Genomic DNA, 22,540 nt, shown 5'->3' on the forward strand with positions numbered 1-22,540 from the left:
GGATGGGATGAGATGGGGGAGAGGAGAGGCTGCACTCACCGGAGGATGGGATGGGATGAGATGGGGGAGAGGAGAGGCTGCACTCACCGGAGGATGGGATGGGATGAGATGGGGGAGAGGAGAGGCTGCACTCACCGGAGGATGGGATGGGATGAGATGGGGGAGAGGAGAGGCTGCACTCACCGGAGGATGGGATGGGATGAGATGGGGGAGAGGAGAGGCTGCACTCACCGGAGGATGGGATGGGATGAGATGGGGAGAGGAGAGGCTGCACTCACCGGAGGATGGGATGGGATGAGATGGGGGAGAGGAGAGGCTGCACTCACCGGAGGATGGGATGGGATGAGATGGGGGAGAGGAGAGGCTGCACTCACCGGAGGATGGGATGGGATGAGATGGGGGAGAGGAGAGGCTGCACTCACCGGAGGATGGGATGGGATGAGATGGGGGAGAGGAGAGGCTGCACTCACCGGAGGATGGGATGGGATGAGATGGGGGAGAGGAGAGGCTGCACTCACCGGAGGATGGGATGGGATGAGATGGGGGAGAGGAGAGGCTGCACTCACCGGAGGATGGGATGGGATGAGATGGGGGAGAGGAGAGGCTGCACTCACCGGAGGATGGGATGGGATGAGATGGGGGAGAGGAGAGGCTGCACTCACCGGAGGATGGGATGGGATGAGATGGGGGAGAGGAGAGGCTGCACTCACCGGAGGATGGGATGGGATGAGATGGGGGAGAGGAGAGGCTGCACTCACCGGAGGATGGGATGGGATGAGATGGGGAGAGGAGAGGCTGCACTCACCGGAGGATGGGATGGGATGAGATGGGGGAGAGGAGAGGCTGCACTCACCGGAGGATGGGATGGATGAGATGGGGGAGAGGAGAGGCTGCACTCACCGGAGGATGGGATGGGATGAGATGGGGGAGAGGAGAGGCTGCACTCACCGGAGGATGGGATGGGATGAGATGGGGGAGAGGAGAGGCTGCACTCACCGGAGGATGGGATGGGATGAGATGGGGGAGAGGAGAGGCTGCACTCACCGGAGGATGGGATGGGATGAGATGGGGAGAGGAGAGGCTGCACTCACCGGAGGATGGGATGGGATGAGATGGGGGAGAGGAGAGGCTGCACTCACCGGAGGATGGGATGGGATGAGATGGGGGAGAGGAGAGGCTGCACTCACCGGAGGATGGGATGGGATGAGATGGGGGAGAGGAGAGGCTGCACTCACCGGAGGATGGGATGGGATGAGATGGGGGAGAGGAGAGGCTGCACTCACCGGAGGATGGGATGGGATGAGATGGGGGAGAGGAGAGGCTGCACTCACCGGAGGATGGGATGGGATGAGATGGGGGAGAGGAGAGGCTGCACTCACCGGAGGATGGGATGGGATGAGATGGGGGAGAGGAGAGGCTGCACTCACCGGAGGATGGGATGGGATGAGATGGGGGAGAGGAGAGGCTGCACTCACCGGAGGATGGGATGGGATGAGATGGGGGAGAGGAGAGGCTGCACTCACCGGAGGATGGGATGGGATGAGATGGGGGAGAGGAGAGGCTGCACTCACCGGAGGATGGGATGGGATGAGATGGGGGAGAGGAGAGGCTGCACTCACCGGAGGATGGGATGGGATGAGATGGGGGAGAGGAGAGGCTGCACTCACCGGAGGATGGGATGGGATGAGATGGGGGAGAGGAGAGGCTGCACTCACCGGAGGATGGGATGGGATGAGATGGGGGAGAGGAGAGGCTGCACTCACCGGAGGATGGGATGGGATGAGATGGGGGAGAGGAGAGGCTGCACTCACCGGAGGATGGGATGGGATGAGATGGGGGAGAGGAGAGGCTGCACTCACCGGAGGATGGGATGGGATGAGATGGGGGAGAGGAGAGGCTGCACTCACCGGAGGATGGGATGGGATGAGATGGGGGAGAGGAGAGGCTGCACTCACCGGAGGATGGGATGGGATGAGATGGGGGAGAGGAGAGGCTGCACTCACCGGAGGATGGGATGGGATGAGATGGGGGAGAGGAGAGGCTGCACTCACCGGAGGATGGATGGGATGAGATGGGGGAGAGGAGAGGCTGCACTCACCGGAGGATGGGATGGGATGAGATGGGGGAGAGGAGAGGCTGCACTCACCGGAGGATGGGATGGATGAGATGGGGGAGAGGAGAGGCTGCACTCACCGGAGGATGGGATGGGATGAGATGGGGGAGAGGAGAGGCTGCACTCACCGGAGGATGGGATGGGATGAGATGGGGGAGAGGAGAGGCTGCACTCACCGGAGGATGGGATGGGATGAGATGGGGGAGAGGAGAGGCTGCACTCACCGGAGGATGGGATGGGATGAGATGGGGGAGAGGAGAGGCTGCACTCACCGGAGGATGGGATGGGATGAGATGGGGGAGAGGAGAGGCTGCACTCACCGGAGGATGGGATGGGATGAGATGGGGGAGAGGAGAGGCTGCACTCACCGGAGGATGGGATGGGATGAGATGGGGGAGAGGAGAGGCTGCACTCACCGGAGGATGGGATGGGATGAGATGGGGGAGAGGAGAGGCTGCACTCACCGGAGGATGGGATGGGATGAGATGGGGGAGAGGAGAGGCTGCACTCACCGGAGGATGGGATGGGATGAGATGGGGGAGAGGAGAGGCTGCACTCACCGGAGGATGGGATGGGATGAGATGGGGGAGAGGAGAGGCTGCACTCACCGGAGGATGGGATGGGATGAGATGGGGGAGAGGAGAGGCTGCACTCACCGGAGGATGGATGGGATGAGATGGGGAGAGGAGAGGCTGCACTCACCGGAGGATGGGATGGGATGAGATGGGGGAGAGGAGAGGCTGCACTCACCGGAGGATGGGATGGGATGAGATGGGGGAGAGGAGAGGCTGCACTCACCGGAGGATGGGATGGGATGAGATGGGGGAGAGGAGAGGCTGCACTCACCGGAGGATGGGATGGGATGAGATGGGGGAGAGGAGAGGCTGCACTCACCGGAGGATGGGATGGGATGAGATGGGGGAGAGGAGAGGCTGCACTCACCGGAGGATGGGATGGGATGAGATGGGGGAGAGGAGAGGCTGCACTCACCGGAGGATGGGATGGATGAGATGGGGGAGAGGAGAGGCTGCACTCACCGGAGGATGGGATGAGATGAGATGGGGGAGAGGAGAGGCTGCACTCACCGGAGGATGGGATGGGATGAGATGGGGGAGAGGAGAGGCTGCACTCACCGGAGGATGGGATGAGATGAGATGGGGGAGAGGAGAGGCTGCACTCACCGGAGGATGGGATGAGATGAGATGGGGGAGAGGAGAGGCTGCACTCACCGGAGGATGGGATGAGATGAGATGGGGGAGAGGAGAGGCTGCACTCACCGGAGGATGGGATGGGATGAGATGGGGGAGAGGAGAGGCTGCACTCACCGGAGGATGGGATGAGATGAGATGGGGGAGAGGAGAGGCTGCACTCACCGGAGGATGGGGATGAGATGAGATGGGGGAGAGGAGAGGCTGCACTCACCGGAGGATGGGATGAGATGAGATGGGGGAGAGGAGAGGCTGCACTCACCGGAGGATGGGATGAGATGAGATGGGGGAGAGGAGAGGCTGCACTCACCGGAGGATGGGATGAGATGAGATGGGGGAGAGGAGAGGCTGCACTCACCGGAGGATGGGATGAGATGAGATGGGGGAGAGGAGAGGCTGCACTCACCGGAGGATGGGATGAGATGAGATGGGGGAGAGGAGAGGCTGCACTCACCGGAGGATGAGGTGAGATGGGGGAGAGGAGAGGCTGCACTCACCGGAGGATGGGATGAGATGAGATGGGGGAGAGGAGAGGCTGCACTCACCGGAGGATGGGATGAGATGAGATGGGGGAGAGGAGAGGCTGCACTCACCGGAGGATGGGATGAGATGAGATGGAAGAGAGGAGAGGCTGCACTCACCGGAGGATGGGATGAGATGAGATGGAAGAGAGGAGAGGCTGCACTCACCGGAGGATGGGATGAGATGAGATGGAAGAGAGGAGAGGCTGCACTCACCGGAGGATGGGATGAGATGAGATGGAAGAGAGGAGAGGCTGCACTCACGGAGGATGGGATGAGATGAGATGGAAGAGAGGAGAGGCTGCACTCACCGGAGGATGGGATGAGATGAGATGGGGGAGAGGAGAGGCTGCACTCACCGGAGGATGGGATGAGATGAGATGGGGGAGAGGAGAGGCTGCACTCACCGGAGGATGGGATGAGATGAGATGGGGGAGAGGAGAGGCTGCACTCACCGGAGGATGGGATGGGATGAGATGGGGGAGAGGAGAGGCTGCACTCACCGGAGGATGGGATGAGATGAGATGGGGGAGAGGAGAGGCTGCACTCACCGGAGGATGGGATGAGATGAGATGGGGGAGAGGAGAGGCTGCACTCACCGGAGGATGGGATGAGATGAGATGGGGGAGAGGAGAGGCTGCACTCACCGGAGGATGGGATGAGATGGGGGAGAGGAGAGGCTGCACTCACCGGAGGATGGGATGAGATGGGGGAGAGGAGAGGCTGCACTCACCGGAGGATGGGATGAGATGGGGGAGAGGAGAGGCTGCACTCACCGGAGGATGGGATGAGATGGGGGAGAGGAGAGGCTGCACTCACCGGAGGATGGGATGAGATGGGGGAGAGGAGAGGCTGCACTCACCAGGGGGATGAGATGGGGGAGAGGAGAGGCTGCACTCACCAGGGGGATGAGATGGGGAGAGGAGAGGCTGCACTCACCGGAGGATGAGATGGGGAGAGGAGAGGCTGCACTCACCGGGGGGATGAGAGGAGATCGGGAGAGGAGAGGCTGCACTCACCGGAGGATGAGATGGGGAGAGGAGAGGCTGCACTCACCGGAGGATGAGATGGGGAGAGGAGAGGCTGCACTCACTGGAGGATGAGATGGGGAGAGGAGAGGCTGCACTCACCGGAGGATGAGATGGGGAGAGGAGAGGAGAGGCTGCACTCACCGGAGGATGAGATGGGGAGAGGAGAGGCTGCACTTAATCCAGAGATGGGAGATGAAGTGAGGCGCCCTTCTCTGTGCTGCAGGTGTGAACAAGCCCCAGAGGCCCCGCCCCGCTGACTCCTCCGCCCTCTCAGGACGCTGCATTAACCCCTCCGGGGTCGGATTTAGCTGAATCATCAAAAGTTTCTATTTGGATTAAAAGACGCAGGACTGCCCAGAAAGACGCAGGACTGCCCAGAAAGACGCAGGACTGCCCTGTGTGGCACATACCAGGACGCCCGTGCAGGGCAGTATCCTAGGGGCGGCCAGCAGGGGGCGCTCGGGCAGAAGAGACAGCTGCACATCCAGCTATAGGAACGTGTGCTGCTGTCTCTGTCTGCAGGAGGGGGATCAGCCATAGAGGCGGCTCTGTATACTTATCTGGTGTAGAAAGGAGCGCTGTATGTCTGCGGGAGCGGCGTATGTCTGCGGGAGCGGCGTATGTCTGCGGGAGCGGCGTATGTCTGCGGGAGCGCTCTATGTCTGCGGGATCGGCGTATGTCTGCGGGAGCGCCCTATGTCTGCGGGAGCGCCCTATGTCTGCGGGAGCGCCGTATGTCTGCGGGAGCGCCGTATGTCTGCTGGAGCGCTCTATGTCTGCGGGAGCGGCGTATGTCTGCGGGAGCGGCGTATGTCTGCGGGAGCGCCCTATGTCTGCGGGAGCGCCCTATGTCTGCGGGAGCGCCGTATGTCTGCGGGAGCGGCGTATGTCTGCGGGAGCGGCGTATGTCTGCGGGATCGCCCTATGTCTGCGGGAGCGCTGTATGTCTGCGGGAGCGCTCTATGTCTGCGGGAGCGCCCTATGTCTGCGGGAGCGGCGTATGTCTGCGGGAGCGGCGTATGTCTGCGGGATCGCCCTATGTCTGCGGGAGCGGCGTATGTCTGCGGGAGCGCCGTATGTCTGCGGGAGCAGCGTATGTCTGCGGGAGCGCTCTATGTCTACGGGAGCAGCGTATGTCTGCGGGAGCGCTGTATGTCTGCGGGAGCGCCGTATGTCTGCGGGATCGCCCTATGTCTGCGGGATCGCCCTATGTCTGCGGGAGCGCCGTATGTCTGCGGGAGCGGCGTATGTCTGCGGGAGCGGCGTATGTCTGCGGGAGCGCTGTATGTCTGCGGGAGCGCTGTATGTCTGCGGGAGCGGCGTATGTCTGCGGGAGCGGCGTATGTCTGCGGGAGCGGCGTATGTCTGCGGGAGCGCCCTATGTCTGCGGGAGCGGCGTATGTCTGCGGGAGCGCTCTATGTCTGCGGGATCGGCTTATGTCTGCGGGAGCGGCGTATGTCTGCGGGATCGGCGTATGTCTGCGGGAGCGCTCTATGTCTGCGGGAGCGCCCTATGTCTGCGGGATCGCCCTATGTCTGCGGGAGCGGCATATGTCTGCGGGAGCGGCGAATGTCTGCGGGAGCGCTCTATGTCTGCGGGAGCGGCGTATGTCTGTGGGATCGCCCTATGTCAGCGGGAGCGCCGTATGTCAGCGGGAGCGCCGTATGTCTGCGGGAGCGCCGTATGTCTGCGGGAGCGCCGTATGTCTGCGGGAGCGCCGTATGTCTGCGGGAGCGCCCTGTGTCTGCGGGAGCGGCGTATGTCTGCGGGAGCGGCGTATGTCTGCGGGAGCGGCGTATGTCTGCGGGAGCGCCCTATGTCTGCGGGATTGGCGTATGTCTGCGGGAGCGGCGTATGTCTGTGGGAGCGCCGTATGTCTGCGGGAGCGCCCTATGTCTGCGGGAGCGGCGTATGTCTGCGGGAGCGGCGTATGTCTGCGGGAGCGCCCTATGTCTGCGGGATTGGCGTATGTCTGCGAGAGCGCTCTATGTCTGCGGGAGCGCCGTATGTCTGCGGGAGCGCCGTATGTCTGCGGGAGCGCCGTATGTCTGCGGGAGCGCCCTATGTCTGCGGGAGCGCCGTATGTCTGCGGGAGCGCCGTATGTCTGCGGGAGCGGCGTATGTCTGCGGGAGCGCCCTATGTCTGCGGGAGCGGCGTATGTCTGCGGGAGCGCTGTATGTCTGCGGGAGCGCCGTATGTCTGCGGGAGCGCCGTATGTCTGCGGGAGCGGCGTATGTCTGCGGGAGCGCCCTATGTCTGCGGGAGCGCCCTATGTCTGCGGGATTGGCGTATGTCTGCGGGATCGCCCTATGTCTGCGGGAGCGCTGTATGTCTGCGGGAGCGGCGTATGTCTGCGGGAGCGCTCTATGTCTGCGGGAGCGGCGTATGTCTGCGGGAGCGCTCTATGTCTGCGGGAGCGGCGTATGTCTGCGGGAGTGCCGTATGTCTGCGGGAGCGCCGTATGTCTGCGGGAGCGCCGTATGTCTGCGGGAGCGCTGTATGTCTGCGGGAGCAGGGTGCCGGGCGGCCAGCTGGGGGAGCGATCGGGTCGGGACATACACAGCACAACACTGTCACATAATGCATGCTGTGTCTGTTCTACCCTATCGCCGAACTACCTACCTACAACTACCTATAACTACCTACCTACAACTTCCCACCTACAGCTACCTACAACTACCTACCTACAACTACCTTCCTACATCTACCTACCTACAACTACCTACCTACAACTACCTACCTACATCTACCTACCTACAACTACCTACCTACAACTACCCTCCTACAACTACCACAGCTACCTATAACTACCTACAGCTACCCACATCTACCTACCTACTACTACCACAGCTACCTATAACTACCTACCCACATCTACCTACAACTTCCACAGCTACCTATAACTACCTACCTACAGCTACCTATAATTACCTACAGCTACCTATAACTTTTTTTTATACAACAAGAACCATATTGAGGCTAGTTTAACAGTTTAAAACCACATACTTTATTATAAAAATATAACATACAAAAAAACGATTTGCAATAAATAGAAAAGACCAGCAGATGGCAGTATACAAGCACACAGATAAATACGTAGATTTTTAAATTTTTATAATATCTAGGTTAGTGCAAAATATGTTTCAAGGCTCCCTATATATAGGCTAGTATAAATACTCTCACCGTCGTCCACACTGGGACAAATAGTACCGGCTAACTAACCTCACAGTACATTACATTCATGTGATCCTGAGCACTCACCCGTTACTGCTGCTGTGTATCTGCCACCATATACCCCTCAACGACGTTTTCGCGTTGGTTCGCGTTGGTTTCGCGTTGGTTTGCTTCCTACCTACGTACAGTTCCCTGCTTATATGGTGGCACAGAGCTGACTACTATTTGGGGGCATGTATAGGGCATACTGCTTATATCTAGTGTTGAGCATTTGCTTATGTTAATGTATTATTATTTTTTTAGTTGTATGTGGTATTACAGCTTGTCTCTATTCACATTAATGGAACTGGGTTGTAATACCACACACAACCTGAGGACTGGGATGGAGCTGTTTATGAAAGAAAGTAGCCATGCCTTTTTGAATCCTGGATAACTCCTTTAATAGTGTTGTCTAAAATTGGAAAAGAACAGCTACTTTGTTGCAGAAACAGCACAGCCACAGGGACAGCAGCAGCTCTGCCCTGTATGTATGTGTATATATATATATATATATATATATATGTGTGTGTGTTGGGCGCCATCTACCCTAAGGCCGGCTCTGCACCTGTGGTCTCCACGCACTTCAAGCTCCCTAATGCAATGTATTATGAAAAAATGTGTGTAAAACCTTCCAAAAAATGCACCTTGTTGAGGCAGGGCTGAGCCGTACAACCGGTTCTGTGCGATGTCCCTCAGAGGAACCCACCGGCAGAATTATTAGGCGATGTTCACACACAGTATATTTCCGCAGTGTGTAAACATAGCCTTATGTCCACTCTAAGGAGAAGTCCCTGTGGATTACGCCGCTGGTCCCCGCACACTCACGCTTTACTCTCCGCCCTTCCTATAGACTCCATTCTATGCGCTGGTGGATTCCACCACCCACCCAAAGAGTTAACCTGTTCATTCTCTGCGACAATTACTTAGTGTGAACATAGTCTTTCTGTGATTTCAAACCACTCCTGGTTTTGGTTAAAAAATACTGAGGAAAAATCCTGTGTGAGAACATAGCCAAAGGCTGAAAACACATCCGGCTGTTTTGTTGCCAAATCCAAAAATGAATTTGATTGGGATAGAAAATATAATGGAAGGATTTGTGCTTCTCTTTTCTGTTGGATCCAATTCTGGTTTTGGCACAAAAACCGCTGTGTGTAATTCCAGCCTAATGGAAAGATCTGCTCAGATTCTGTGTTTTCCACCCAGTTTTGGTTTTGTTTAAAAAAAAAGACTGAGAGAAGCATGATATGTAAGCATGGACCGCGACAGAGATAGGCAGTGACCTAGAGACATGAACCACGACAGAGATAGATGGGGACCTAGAGACATGGACTGCAACAGGGATAGACAATGACCTAGAGACATAGACTGCAACAGGGATAGACGATGACCTATTGACATGGACTGCAACAGGGATAGACAATGACCTAGAGACATGGACTGCAACAGGGATAGACAATGACCTAGAGACATGGACCGCGACAGAGATAAGCGGTGACCTAGAGATATGAACCACGACACGGATAGATGATGACCTAGAGACATGGACTGAAACAGGGATAGACGATGACCTAGAGACATGGACTGCAACAGGGATAGACAATGACCTAGAGACATGGACTGCAACAGGGATAGACGATGACCTAGAGACATGGACTGCAACAGGGATAGACAATGACCTAGAGACATGGACCGCGACAGAGATAAGCGGTGAACTAGAGACATGGACCACGACACGGATAGACGATGACCTAGAGACATGGACCACGACAGAGATAGACAATGACCTAGAGACATGAACCACGACAGAGATACACAGTGACCTAGAGATATGGCCCGCAACAGAGATAGATGGTGACCTAGAGACATGGACCATGACAGAGATACACAGTGACCTAGAGACATGGACCATGACAGAGATAGATGGTGACCTAGAGACATGGACTGCAACAGGAATAGATGATGACCTAGAGACATGGACCACGACAGGGATAGAGCTTGACCTAGAGACATGGAACACGACAGAGATAGTTGGTGACCTAGAGACATGGACCACGACAGGGATAGACAATGACCTAGAGACATGGACCACGACAGGGATAGACAATGACCTAGAGACATGGACTGCGACAGGGATAAACGATGACCTAGAGACATGGACCGTGACAGGGATAGACGATGACCTAGAGACATGGACCGCAACAGAGATAGGCAGTGACCTAGAGACATGAACCACGACAGAGATAGATGGGGACCTAGAGACATGGACTGCAACAGGGATAGACAATGACCTAGAGACATAGACTGCAACAGGGATAGACGATGACCTATTGACATGGACTGCAACAGGGATAGACAATGACCTAGAGACATGGACTGCAACAGGGATAGACAATGACCTAGAGACATGGACCGCGACAGAGATAAGCGGTGACCTAGAGATATGAACCACGACACGGATAGATGATGACCTAGAGACATGGACTGAAACAGGGATAGACGATGACCTAGAGACATGGACTGCAACAGGGATAGACAATGACCTAGAGACATGGACTGCAACAGGGATAGACGATGACCTAGAGACATGGACTGCAACAGGGATAGACAATGACCTAGAGACATGGACCGCGACAGAGATAAGCGGTGACCTAGAGATATGGACCACGACACGGATAGACGATGACCTAGAGACATGGACCACGACAGAGATAGACAATGACCTAGAGACATGAACCACGACAGAGATACACAGTGACCTAGAGATATGGCCCGCAACAGAGATAGATGGTGACCTAGAGACATGGACCATGACAGAGATACACAGTGACCTAGAGACATGGACCATGACAGAGATAGATGGTGACCTAGAGACATGGACTGCAACAGGAATAGATGATGACCTAGAGACATGGACCACGACAGGGATAGAGCTTGACCTAGAGACATGGAACACGACAGAGATAGTTGGTGACCTAGAGACATGGACCACGACAGGGATAGACGATGACCTAGAGACATGGACCACGACAGGGATAGACAATGACCTAGAGACATGGACTGCGACAGGGATAAACGATGACCTAGAGACATGGACCGTGACAGGGATAGACGATGACCTAGAGACATGGACCGCAACAGAGATAGATGGTGACCTAGAGACATGGACCGTGACAGGGATAGACGATGACCTAGAGACATGGACTGCAACAGGGATAGACAATGATCTAGAGACATGGACTGCAACAGGGATAGACGATGATCTAGAGACATGGACCGGGACAGAGATAAGCGGTGACCTAGAGATATGGACCACGACACGGATAGATGATGACCTACAGACATGGACTGCAACAGGGATAGACAATGACCTAGAGACATGGACTGCAACAGGGATAGACGATGACCTGGAGACATGGACCGCGACAGAGATAAGCGGTGACCTAGAGATATGGACCACAACATGGATAGACGATGACCTAGAGACATGGACCGCGACAGAGATAGACAATGACCTAGAGACATGAACCACGACAGAGATACACAGTGACCTAGAGACATGGCCCGCAACAGAGATACACAGTGACCTAGAGACATGGACCATGACAGAGATAGATGGTGACCTAGAGACATGGACTGCAACAGGAATAGATGATGACCTATAGACATGGACCACGACAGGGATAGAGCTTGACCTAGAGACATGGACCACGACAGAGATAGTTGGTGACCTAGAGACATGGACCACGACAGGGATAGACAATGACCTAGAGACATGGACCACGACAGGGATACACAGTGACCTAGAGACATGGACCGTGACATGGATAGATGGTGACCTAGAGACATGCACAACGACACGGATAGATGGTGACCTAGAGACATGCACAACGACACGGATAGATGGTGACCTAGAGACATGGACTGCACCACAGAAAGACAGTGACCTAGAGACATGGACCATGAAAGAGATAGATGGTGACCTAGAGACATGGACTGCAACAGGGATAGACGATGACCTAGAGACATGGACCGCGACAGGGATAGACAATGACCTAGAGACATGGACCACAACAGAGATAGATGGTGACCTAGAGACATGGACAGCGACACGGATAGACGGTGACCTAGACACATGGACCAAGACATAGATAGACGTTGACCTAGAGACATGGACTGCAACATGGATACTCAGTGACCTAGAGACATGGACCACAACAGAGATAGATGGTGACCTAGAGACATGGACCGCAGCAGAGATAGATGGGGACCTAGAGACATGGACTGCGACAGGGATAAACGATGACCTAGAAACATGGACCACGACACAGATACACATTTACCTAGAGATAAGGACCGCGACAGAGATAAACAATGATCTAAAGATATGGACCGTGACACGGATACACAGAGACCTAGAGACATGGACCGCGACATGGATAGATGGTGCCCTAGAAACATGGACCGCAGCAGAGATAGATGGGGACCTAGAGACATGGACCACGACAGGGATAGATGGTGACCTAGAGACATGGACCACGACAGGGATAGATGGTGACCTAGAGACATGGACCACGACAGGGATAGATGGTGACCTAGAGACATGGACCACGACAGGGATAGATGGTGACCTAGAGACATGGACCGTGACAGGGATAAATGATGACCTAGAGACATGGACCGCAACAGAGATAGATGGTGACCTAGAGACATGGACCGTGACAGGGATAGACGATGACCTAGGGACATGGACTGCAACAGGGATAGATGATGATCTAGAGACATGGACTGCAACAGGGATAGACGATGACCTAGAGACATGGACCGCGACAGAGATAAGCGGTGACCTAGAGATATGGACCACGACACGGATAGATGATGACCTAAAGACATGAACCACGACAGAGATAGATGGTGACCTAAAGACATGGACCGCAACAGGGATAGCCGATGACCTAGAGACATGGACTGCAACAGGGATAGACGATGACCTAGAGACATGGACTGCAACAGGGATAGACAATGACCTAGAGACATGGACTGCAACAGGGATAGACGATGACCTAGAGACATGGACCGCGACAGAGATAAGCGGTGACCTAGAGATATGGACCACGACACGGATAGACGATGACCTAGAGACATGGACCGCGACAGAGATAAGCGGTGACCTAGAGATATGGACCACGACACGGATAGACGATGACCTAGAGACATGGACCATGACAGAGATAGATGGTGACCTAAAGACATGGACTGCAACAGGAATAGATGATGACCTATAGACATGGACCACGACAGGGATAGAGCTTGACCTAGAGACATGGACCACGACAGAGATAGTTGGTGACCTAGAGACATGGACCACGACAGGGATAGACAATGACCTAGAGACATGGACCGCAACAGGGATACACAGTGACCTAGAGACATGGACCGCAACACGGATAGATGGTGACCTAGAGACATGCACAACGACACGGATAGATGGTGACCTAGAGACATGGACCGCACCACAGAAAGACAGTGACCTAGAGACATGGACCATGAAAGAGATAGATGGTGACCTAGAGACATGGACCGCAACAGGGATAGACGATGACCTAGAGACATGGACCGCGACAGGGATAGATAATGACCTAGAGACATGGACCACAACAGAGATAGATGGTGACCTAGAGACATGGACAGCGACACGGATAGACGGTGACCTAGACACATGGACTAAGACATAGATAGACGTTGACCTAGAGACATGGACTGCAACATGGATACTCAGTGATCTAGAGACATGGACCACAACAGAGATAGATGGTGACCTAGAGACATGGACCACGACAGGGATAGATGGTGACCTAGAGACATGGACCGCAGCAGAGATAGATGGGGACCTAGAGACATGGACTGCGACAGGGATAAACGATGACCTAGAAACATGGACCACGACACAGATACACATTTACCTAGAGATAAGGACCGCGACAGAGATAAACAATGATCTAGAGATATGGACCGTGACACGGATACACGGAGACCTAGAGACATGGACCGCGACATGGATAGATGGTGCCCTAGAAACATGGACTGCAACACGGATAGACAGTGACCTAAGAGACATGGACCGTGACACGGATAGATGGTGGTGACCTAGAGACATGCACCATGATACGGATAGATGGTGACCAAGAGACATGGACCGCACCACAGAAAGACAGTGACCTAGAGACATGGACCGCGACATGGATACACAGTGACCTAGAGACATGGACCACAACACGGATAGACGGTGCTCTAGAAACATGGACCGTAACATGGATAGACAGTGCCGTAGAGACATGGCCTGCAACAGAGACAGATGGTGACCTAGAGACATGGACCGCAACACAGATACACAGTGACCTAGATACATGGACCGTGACAGAGATAGATGTGACCTAGAGACATGGACCGCGACACGGATAGATGGTGACCTAGACACATGGACCAAGATACAGATAGACGGTGACCTAGAGACATGGACTGCAACATGGATACTCAGTGACCTAGAGACATGGACCACGACGGGGATAGACAGTGCCCTAGAGACATAGACCGCGACAGAGATAGACGGTGCCCTAGACACATGGACCGCGACACAGATACACAGTGACCTAGAGACATGAACCACGACAGAGATAGATGGTGACCTAGAGACATGGACCGCAACAGAGATAGACGATGACCTAGAGACATGGACCACGACAGGCATAGACAAAGACCTAGAGACATGGAGCGTGACACGGATACACTTTGACCTAAAAACATGGACCGTGGCATGGATAGACAGTGACTTATAGACATGGACCACGACATGGATAGACGGTGACCTAGAGACATGGACCGCAACACGGATAGATGGTGCCCAAGAAACATGGACCGCAACACGGATAGACAGTGACCTAGAGACATGGACTGCGACACGGATAGATGGTGACCTAGAGACATGGACTGCGACACGGATAGATGGTGACCTAGAGACATGCACCACGACATGGATAGATGGTGACCTAGAGACATGGACCGCGCCACAGAAAGTCAGTGACCTAGAGACATAGACCGCGACATGGATACACAGTGACCTAGAGACATGGACCACAACATGGGTAGACAGTGCCGTAGAGACATGGACTGCGACAGAGATAGATGGTGACCTAGAGACATGGACCGCAACACGAATAAATGGTGACCTAGAGACATGGACTGCGATAGAGATAGATGGTGACCTAGAGACATGGACCGCTACACAGATACACAGTGACCTAGAGACATGGACCGCTATACACAGATACACGGTGACCTAGAGACATGGACCACGACAGGGATAGACAGTGCCCTACAGACATGGACCACGACAGAGATAGACGGTGCCCTAGACACATGGACCGCGACATGGATACACAGTGACCTAGAGACATGGGCCGGGACATGGATAGACAGCATACCGCTCATGCCAGGTAATGAGATCTGGGGCTTGTGTCACCCTCTAGAATGGTAAGATGGCTGAAAAGAAATATGCAGGGCGCCATAGGGTGAAAACTGGGAGACAAAGGTGAAATAGTGGTTTACTATATACGCTCACCTTGTGATGTTGTACTAAGAGCACAACATCTATATGCGCTATCAGTGAAGAATAGAGAGCCGGAGCTGCCGGGGGCAGGTGTTGTTGGAAAGATCCAGAGCCACTGGGTTCCAACAGGGAGAATCACTATGGAGGTGTCCAATCACCGTGGCAGGGTGAAAGTAGAGGTTTACCCCCTCTTGGTGCTGTCCGGCAGTTGAAAATAGAAGCAGATACTCGTACTTTAAATAAAGTACATTTATTGTCTTAATTCAAACAATGCGTTTCGGGGTGCAGGGACCACTTTATCAAGTTAAAAGAGACGTGTCGACTGATCCGAATAGAGCAAAGTTGCTAGAAGCCTACGTACTCTATATCGCAGCGCGGGTGTAGCCAGAAAACTCTGACCAGTCTGCTCAACCCAGATAACAAGGTCTGGGGCTTGTGTCACCCTCTAGGACAGGTCGCCCGCCACTGGTGGGCAATAGGTGGTGCAAAGACCAAGGAGTCAAAACACGGGCACAAGTATTCTATCTACTCTCAAGTATTCTACTTATTCTACTTCTAAAGTTCTGGCAAAGCACAGTACTACATTGGGTTGGGACTCTCTCGATATCCTCCTCTCTACTTCTCCACACACAACCAAGTCAGCACAGCTATTCTACCTCTCAAGCACTCAGTACAAGTCTTGTCAGTCCAGAGTTTGTTGTCAAGTTGGAAGTCTATTGTATATCTCTGTATCAAGTATTCCTACAGTAAAGAAGAGTTTATTTATTGTAACGGGACTCAGTGATTATTGTTCCGGCACCTACACAGTCACTACTCCATCCTTGGGTCATCTCTCCTTTCTGTGGGTGGAGGTACCAATAGTCCGGATGGGTCACAACTCCACTCTGGACCACCGTGATAAGTGCCCAAGGGACCCCCAAATAGCCCGGCAGGTCACCGACCACATGGGAAATGTATAGCCAGCCTCTCTAAAATAAAGGCAGATGTGCCAGCATACCTGTGTGCCCAACTCACCGACCAATCACCACTGAAGTGGAGCCCCGCTTCAACATCTAGCAAGTGACCGGTCGAGCCTCACACCGGGCTACACCACACATTGACCCGGAGACATAGTCTGTGACACGGATAGATGGTGACCTAGAGACATAGGGGGAGATTTATCAAACTGGTATAAAGTAGAATCAGATTCCACTTTTCATTCCTCACAGACAGAATGTGATTGGTTGCTAGGGGCAACAAAGACAATTCTACTTTACATCAGTTTGATAAATCTCCCCCATAGTCCGCGACATGGATAGACGGTTACCTAGAGACATGAACTCCCATCCTGTGCCCCCATTTACTAGGAATTCCCCCTGTAAACCATTGAGTAAGGGCCGTATTACACTGCCAGTGTCCCTGGGAGGGAGTGACCCCTGACGCCGGGCACCTCATCATCCGGATTGGCCAGTCACCCGTGACCGGCCAATCGCAGGCGAGGCTGGCTTTCCAAAATATTGATCCCTCCCTGCTCTCCCTCCTTTTCGTCAGGATTGGCGAGCAGAGAGGGTCCAAGTGAGTCTCCAGTTGCTGTTGTTGCATCCGCCGTGGCATAGTGTGTGCTGGGAGATCCTTTGTGCTGCTAGCGGTCCTACTGCCTCTCTTTGACCCCTCAGACCGTTCCTCCACCCCCCCTCACCTTTTTACCACAAGATGTCATTATTGCAAGTATGTATACCCAGATATTGCACAGCTGTAGTACCCAAAGGGTTTGTGTTTTGTTTATGTACCACATGGGTCTGTACACCAATGAGAGTTCTTTCTTCTTTTCACCTATCATCTCTTTCTTTACTTTTACACACACACTCCTCACACACTCACAGCACAGGTTACACATGCTGTCGTAAGGAAGTCACATGGGTAGAGCAAGTATAGGGTCTTTTGCCTTTGGATTCTGTAGGGGAAGGACACAAGCTAGAATGCTCCCTAAAGCAGTCAAGTCGGGCCAGGTCCCCAGTCTAAGTTGTGGGCTAGACGTAGATTACATGTACCTAGACACAGTTTCTCTTCAAGTAACCATACTCCACATTATGCAGTGTTAAGCTACTACTAGAGAGGACAAGTCAGGGATCATCCTAACCCATGCTGTGGACCAGAGGAACACCGTGCAGGACAGTATCCACAAAGAAGTAAGGAACAGATCTGGATAGAGCAAAGTTGCTAGGAGCCTATGCACTCTATCTCGCAGCACGGGTGTAAGCAGGAAACCCTCAGCATACCGCTCATCCCAGGTAACAAGATCTGGGGCTTGTGTCACCCTCTAGGATGGGTCACTCAACACTGGTGGGCAATAGGTGGTGTAAAGACCAAGGAGTCAAACCACAGGCACAAGTATTCTCTCTACTCTCAAGTATTCTTCTATTTCTACCTCTGAAGTTCCAGCAGAGCACAGTACTACTTGGGTTGGGACTTTCTTGACATCCTCCTCTCTACTCTTCTGATCCTCTTTTCTACCTCTCATCACGCAACTCAGCCAGCACGGTTGTATCACTCCTTCTACTCTCAGTAAAGATCTGGACTCTAAAGTATTCAGTAACTTATCAAGTGTAAAGTATTGTATCAAGGCAAAGTTGTATTATCTGCTGCCTACCTCACGTATCTTCAGAGTAAACAAGATGATATTTATGCTAAAGAGACTCTGTGATTCTTCACTAAGCACCAACACAGCAAATACACCTTACTTGGGTCATCTCCCCTTTCTGTGGGTGGCAGTGCCAATAGTCTGGGTGGGTCAGTACTCCACTCCGGACCACTGTGATAAGTACCCAAGGGACCACGCAACAGCCTGGCAGGTCACTATCCTCAGGGGAACAAGGCATAGTCCGTCCACTAAAATAAAAGCAGGTGTGCCTCTATACCTGTGCGCCCAACCGGCACTGGCGTCACGAAAAACCACCACAGGGCAGAACTATACCTCGGCCAACCACTACACCTGTGGAGTCACGCTGTTCCATCTAACCTGTGACCGTCCGTCTGTCCCTGCTCACCGGCGGGGCGGTCACCACAGAATTGGCGTCACGAACAGGATAGCAACCTCGTTGTTGCCTGTAATCTCTATCCTAAAGAACTGTGTATGGTGTTTGATATACTGTGTGAGAATTATCAAGAACTGTGTACTTCCTTTTTTCAAAGCTGATTACAAAGTGCTAATTATCAAAACCACTATTGCCCAGAAGATAAGTGCCCCAAGGAGAATTGTCCTAGCAGTGGATATAAAAGTGGGGGAGCCATCTTTATCGTTTCGGGACTGTATCCTGTATTTGCTGATTACGCCACCACTTTGGAGTCCCAAGGGAGAGAATCCAGCTTCTTTGGGATCCGGGACCCCGATCAAGACAGTGATGCATATTCAACAGAAAAAAAGGTAAAATTGGCAGCACATCTATGACTCTGTTCACACTGCAGGTTGCACGCTGCTTGTGGCTTAAAGGAGGAGTTCGGCCCAAACTATTTTTTAATATGTTGTTACTTATGGAAAGTTAGACACATTTCTAATGTACATTAATTATGGGAAATGCACATATAGGGCTATTTCCCTTAATTTAGTAGATCATCGAATCTTTAAATTCTCTGAAATACCGTGACGTCATGAACCAGGGTGTAATTCCAATGGAGTGTCCAGCAGGGGGCGCACTATATGTAGAAGTCAATGAGAACCATTGACTTCTATATATAGTGCGCCCCTGCTGGACACTCTATGGAATCAATGGATGTGTATGTAAATGTAATATACTGTACAGAATGTTTTTGATTAAATACATTTATGGAATATTTTGGGGAGCATGTATCCTTGCTCCCCAAAGTATTCCATAAATGTATTCAATCAGTACATTTGGAGGGCGCCGAGCAGGGAGGGAGAGAGGTGACTATGCATCTACCTCCCCTCTCCCTCCCTGCTCAGTGCTGCTGCAACATATACACAGTACTACTCCTCCCATCATCTGCTCATAGTATGAGCAGAGGATGGGGGAGTAGTACCTGTGCTATCCCCATTACGCCGCCGCACAGCTGCTCATCAAAAGGGCTTCAGCATGCCCCCTCCTCCCAGCTAACAATTTCTAACTATCCCGGCGCTCACCGCTGGCCGCCGCTCTCTGCTCCCGTATGCCGCCTATGTGGGAGCAGAGAGTGGCGGCCAGCGACGACGGTGAGCGGCGTGATAATTAGAAATTGTTAGCTGGGAGGAGGGGGAGCGGAGGAGGGGGCATGCGGAAGCCCTTGTGATGGCGTAATGGGGATAGCACAGTACTACTCCCCCATCCTCTGCTCATACAATGAGCAGAGGATTGGAGGAGTAGTACTGTATATATATGGCAGCAGCACCGAGCAGGGAGGGAGGGAGGAGGTAGATGCATAGGCACCTCTCTCCCTCCCTGCTCGGCGCCCTCCAAATGTACTGATTAAATACATTTATGGAATACTTTGGGGAGCAAGGATACTTGCTCCCCAAAGTATTCCATAAATGTAATCAATCAAAAATATACTATATATTACATTTACATACACATCCATTGTAATTCCAATGGAGTGTCCAGAAGGGGCGCACTATATATAGAAGTGTATGACACTAAGGCAATGAAGTGTTTTATATAGTGTGTATATAGTCATCATGTGGTGGTCACTCTATGGCGGTAACATTGGTCTGTATATAATGTATATAGAGTCAATATGTGGCGGTCACTCTGTCAGTAATATTGGTCTGTATACAGTGTTATGTGGTGGTCACTCTATGGCGGTAACATTGGTCTGTGTATAATGTATATAGAGTCATTATGTGGCGGTCAGTCTATGGTGGTAATATTGGTCTGTATATAGTGTATATATAGTGTCATTATGCAGTGGTCACTCTATGGCGGTAATATTGGTCTGTATATAGTGTATATAGAGTCATTATGTGGTGGTCATGCAGTGGTGATATTATTGGTCTTTACATGTGTGCATTTTCTTCCGTAACAGTATGGAGGTTATATTTAGTCCTGATATAACAATATTTAAAAAAAAGAAAAATGCATATAAATAGTTTTTGTCTTTTGCCTCTAATAGTGTGAGTCTTTTAGGACACCAGCAGCAGTCCTGGCACGTAACCTTCAGAACTGACTGACCCTAAAACATGGACCAATACTTGTCTGAATCAGGCTGATATTGCTCCATGTAATAAGGAGAATGATCAGCTGAAGAGCCGATCATCGGATCGTTTAAAATAATAAAGGTATTACTTACCTTACCTATTGCTTTCCCAGTGTCCCCAGGCCTTGTCTGTCTCGGCCCATCACTGGCCCGGTGGTGTCCTGTCTCAGCCAGTGATTGGCCCGGTGGTGTATTGTCTCAGCCCATCACTGGCCCGATGGTGTCCTGTCTCAGTTCATCATTGGCCCGGTGGTGTCCTGTCTCAGTTAATCACCAGTGATTGGCCCGGTGGTGTCCTGTCTCAGTCTATCACTGGCCCGGTGGTGTCCTGTCTCAGTTCATCACTGGCCCAGTGGTGTCCTGTCTCAGTTCATCACTGGCCCGGTGGTGTCCTGTCTCAGTTAATCACTGGCCCGGTGGTGTCCTGTCTCAGTTAATCACTGGCCCGGTGGTGTCCTGTCTCAGTTCATCACTGGCCCGGTGGTGTCCTGTCTCAGTTCATCACTGGCCCGGTGGTGTCCTGTCTCAGCCCATCACTGGCCCGGTGGTGTCCTGTCTCGGCCAGTGATTAGCCCGGTGGTGTCCTGTCTCGGCCCATCACTGGCCCGGTGGTATCCTGTCTCGGCCAGTAATTGGCCCAGTGGTGTCCTGTCTCGGCCAGTGATTGGCCCGGTGGTCTCCTGTCTCGGCCAGTGATTGGCCCGGTGGTCTCCTGTCTCGGCCCATGACTGGCCTGGTGGTGTCCTGTCTCGGACAGTGATTGGCCCGGTGGTGTCCTGTCTCGGCTAGTGATTGGCCAGGTGGTGTTCTGTCTCGGCCAGTAATTGGCCCGGTGGTTTCCTGTCTCGGACAGTGATTGGCCCGGTGGTGTCCTGTCTCGGCCAGTGATTGGCCCGGTGGTGTCCTGTCTCGGCCAGTGATTGGCCCGGTGGTCTCCTGTCTCAGCCCATCACTGGCCCGGTGGTGTCCTGTCTCAGCCCATCACTGGCCCGGTGGTGTCCTGTCTCAGCCCATCACTGGCCCGGTGGTGTCCTGTCTCAGTTAATCACTGGCCCGGTGGTGTCCTGTCTAAGCCCATCACTGGCCCGGTGGTGCCCTGTCTCAGTTCATCACTGGCCCGGTGGTGTCCTGTCTCAGTCCATCACTGGCCCGGTGGTGTCCTGTCTCAGCCCATCACTGGCCCGGTGGTGTCCTGTCTCAGTTCATCACTGGCCCGGTGGTGTCCTGTCTCAGTCTATCACTGGCCCGGTGGTGTCCTGTCTCAGTTCATCACTGGCCCGGTGGTGTCCTGTCTCAGTCAATGATTGGCCCGGTGGTGTTCTGTCTCAGTCCATCACTGGCCCGGTGGTGTCCTGTCTCAGTTCATCACTGGCCCGGTGGTGTCCTGTCTCAGTTCATCACTGGCCCGGTGGTGTCCTGTCTCAGCCCATCACTGGCCCGATGGTGTCCTGTCTCAGTTCATCATTGGCCCAGTGGTGTCCTGTCTCAGTTAATCACCAGTGATTGGCCCGGTGGTGTCCTGTCTCAGTTAATCACCAGTGATTGGCCCGGTGGTGTCCTGTCTCAGTCCATCACTGGCCCGGTGGTGTCCTGTCTCAGTTCATCATTGGCCCGGTGGTGTCCTGTCTCAGTTAATCACTGGCCCGGTGGTGTCCTGTCTCAGTTCATCACTGGCCCGGTGGT

General features: G+C 53.3%; 1 protein-coding gene across 1 annotated transcript in view; it reads right to left on the bottom strand.

Moving 5' to 3' along the window:
* FXYD3 (FXYD domain containing ion transport regulator 3) overlaps nucleotides 1-5,102 on the bottom strand; it is a 39,503-nt gene extending 34,401 nt beyond the window's left edge. The window contains exons 1-2 of the mRNA XM_069948284.1: nucleotides 5,041-5,102; nucleotides 4,819-4,850 (exon numbers count right to left, since the gene is read on the bottom strand). The gene's annotated coding sequence lies outside the window, so the exon portion shown is untranslated. The remainder of the gene's footprint in view (nucleotides 1-4,818; nucleotides 4,851-5,040) is intronic.
* Nucleotides 5,103-22,540: the final 17,438 nt, after the last annotated feature.

Source organism: Dendropsophus ebraccatus, chromosome 12, assembly GCF_027789765.1.
Source record: "Dendropsophus ebraccatus isolate aDenEbr1 chromosome 12, aDenEbr1.pat, whole genome shotgun sequence".
NCBI classification, from domain to species: Eukaryota; Metazoa; Chordata; class Amphibia; order Anura; family Hylidae; genus Dendropsophus; species Dendropsophus ebraccatus.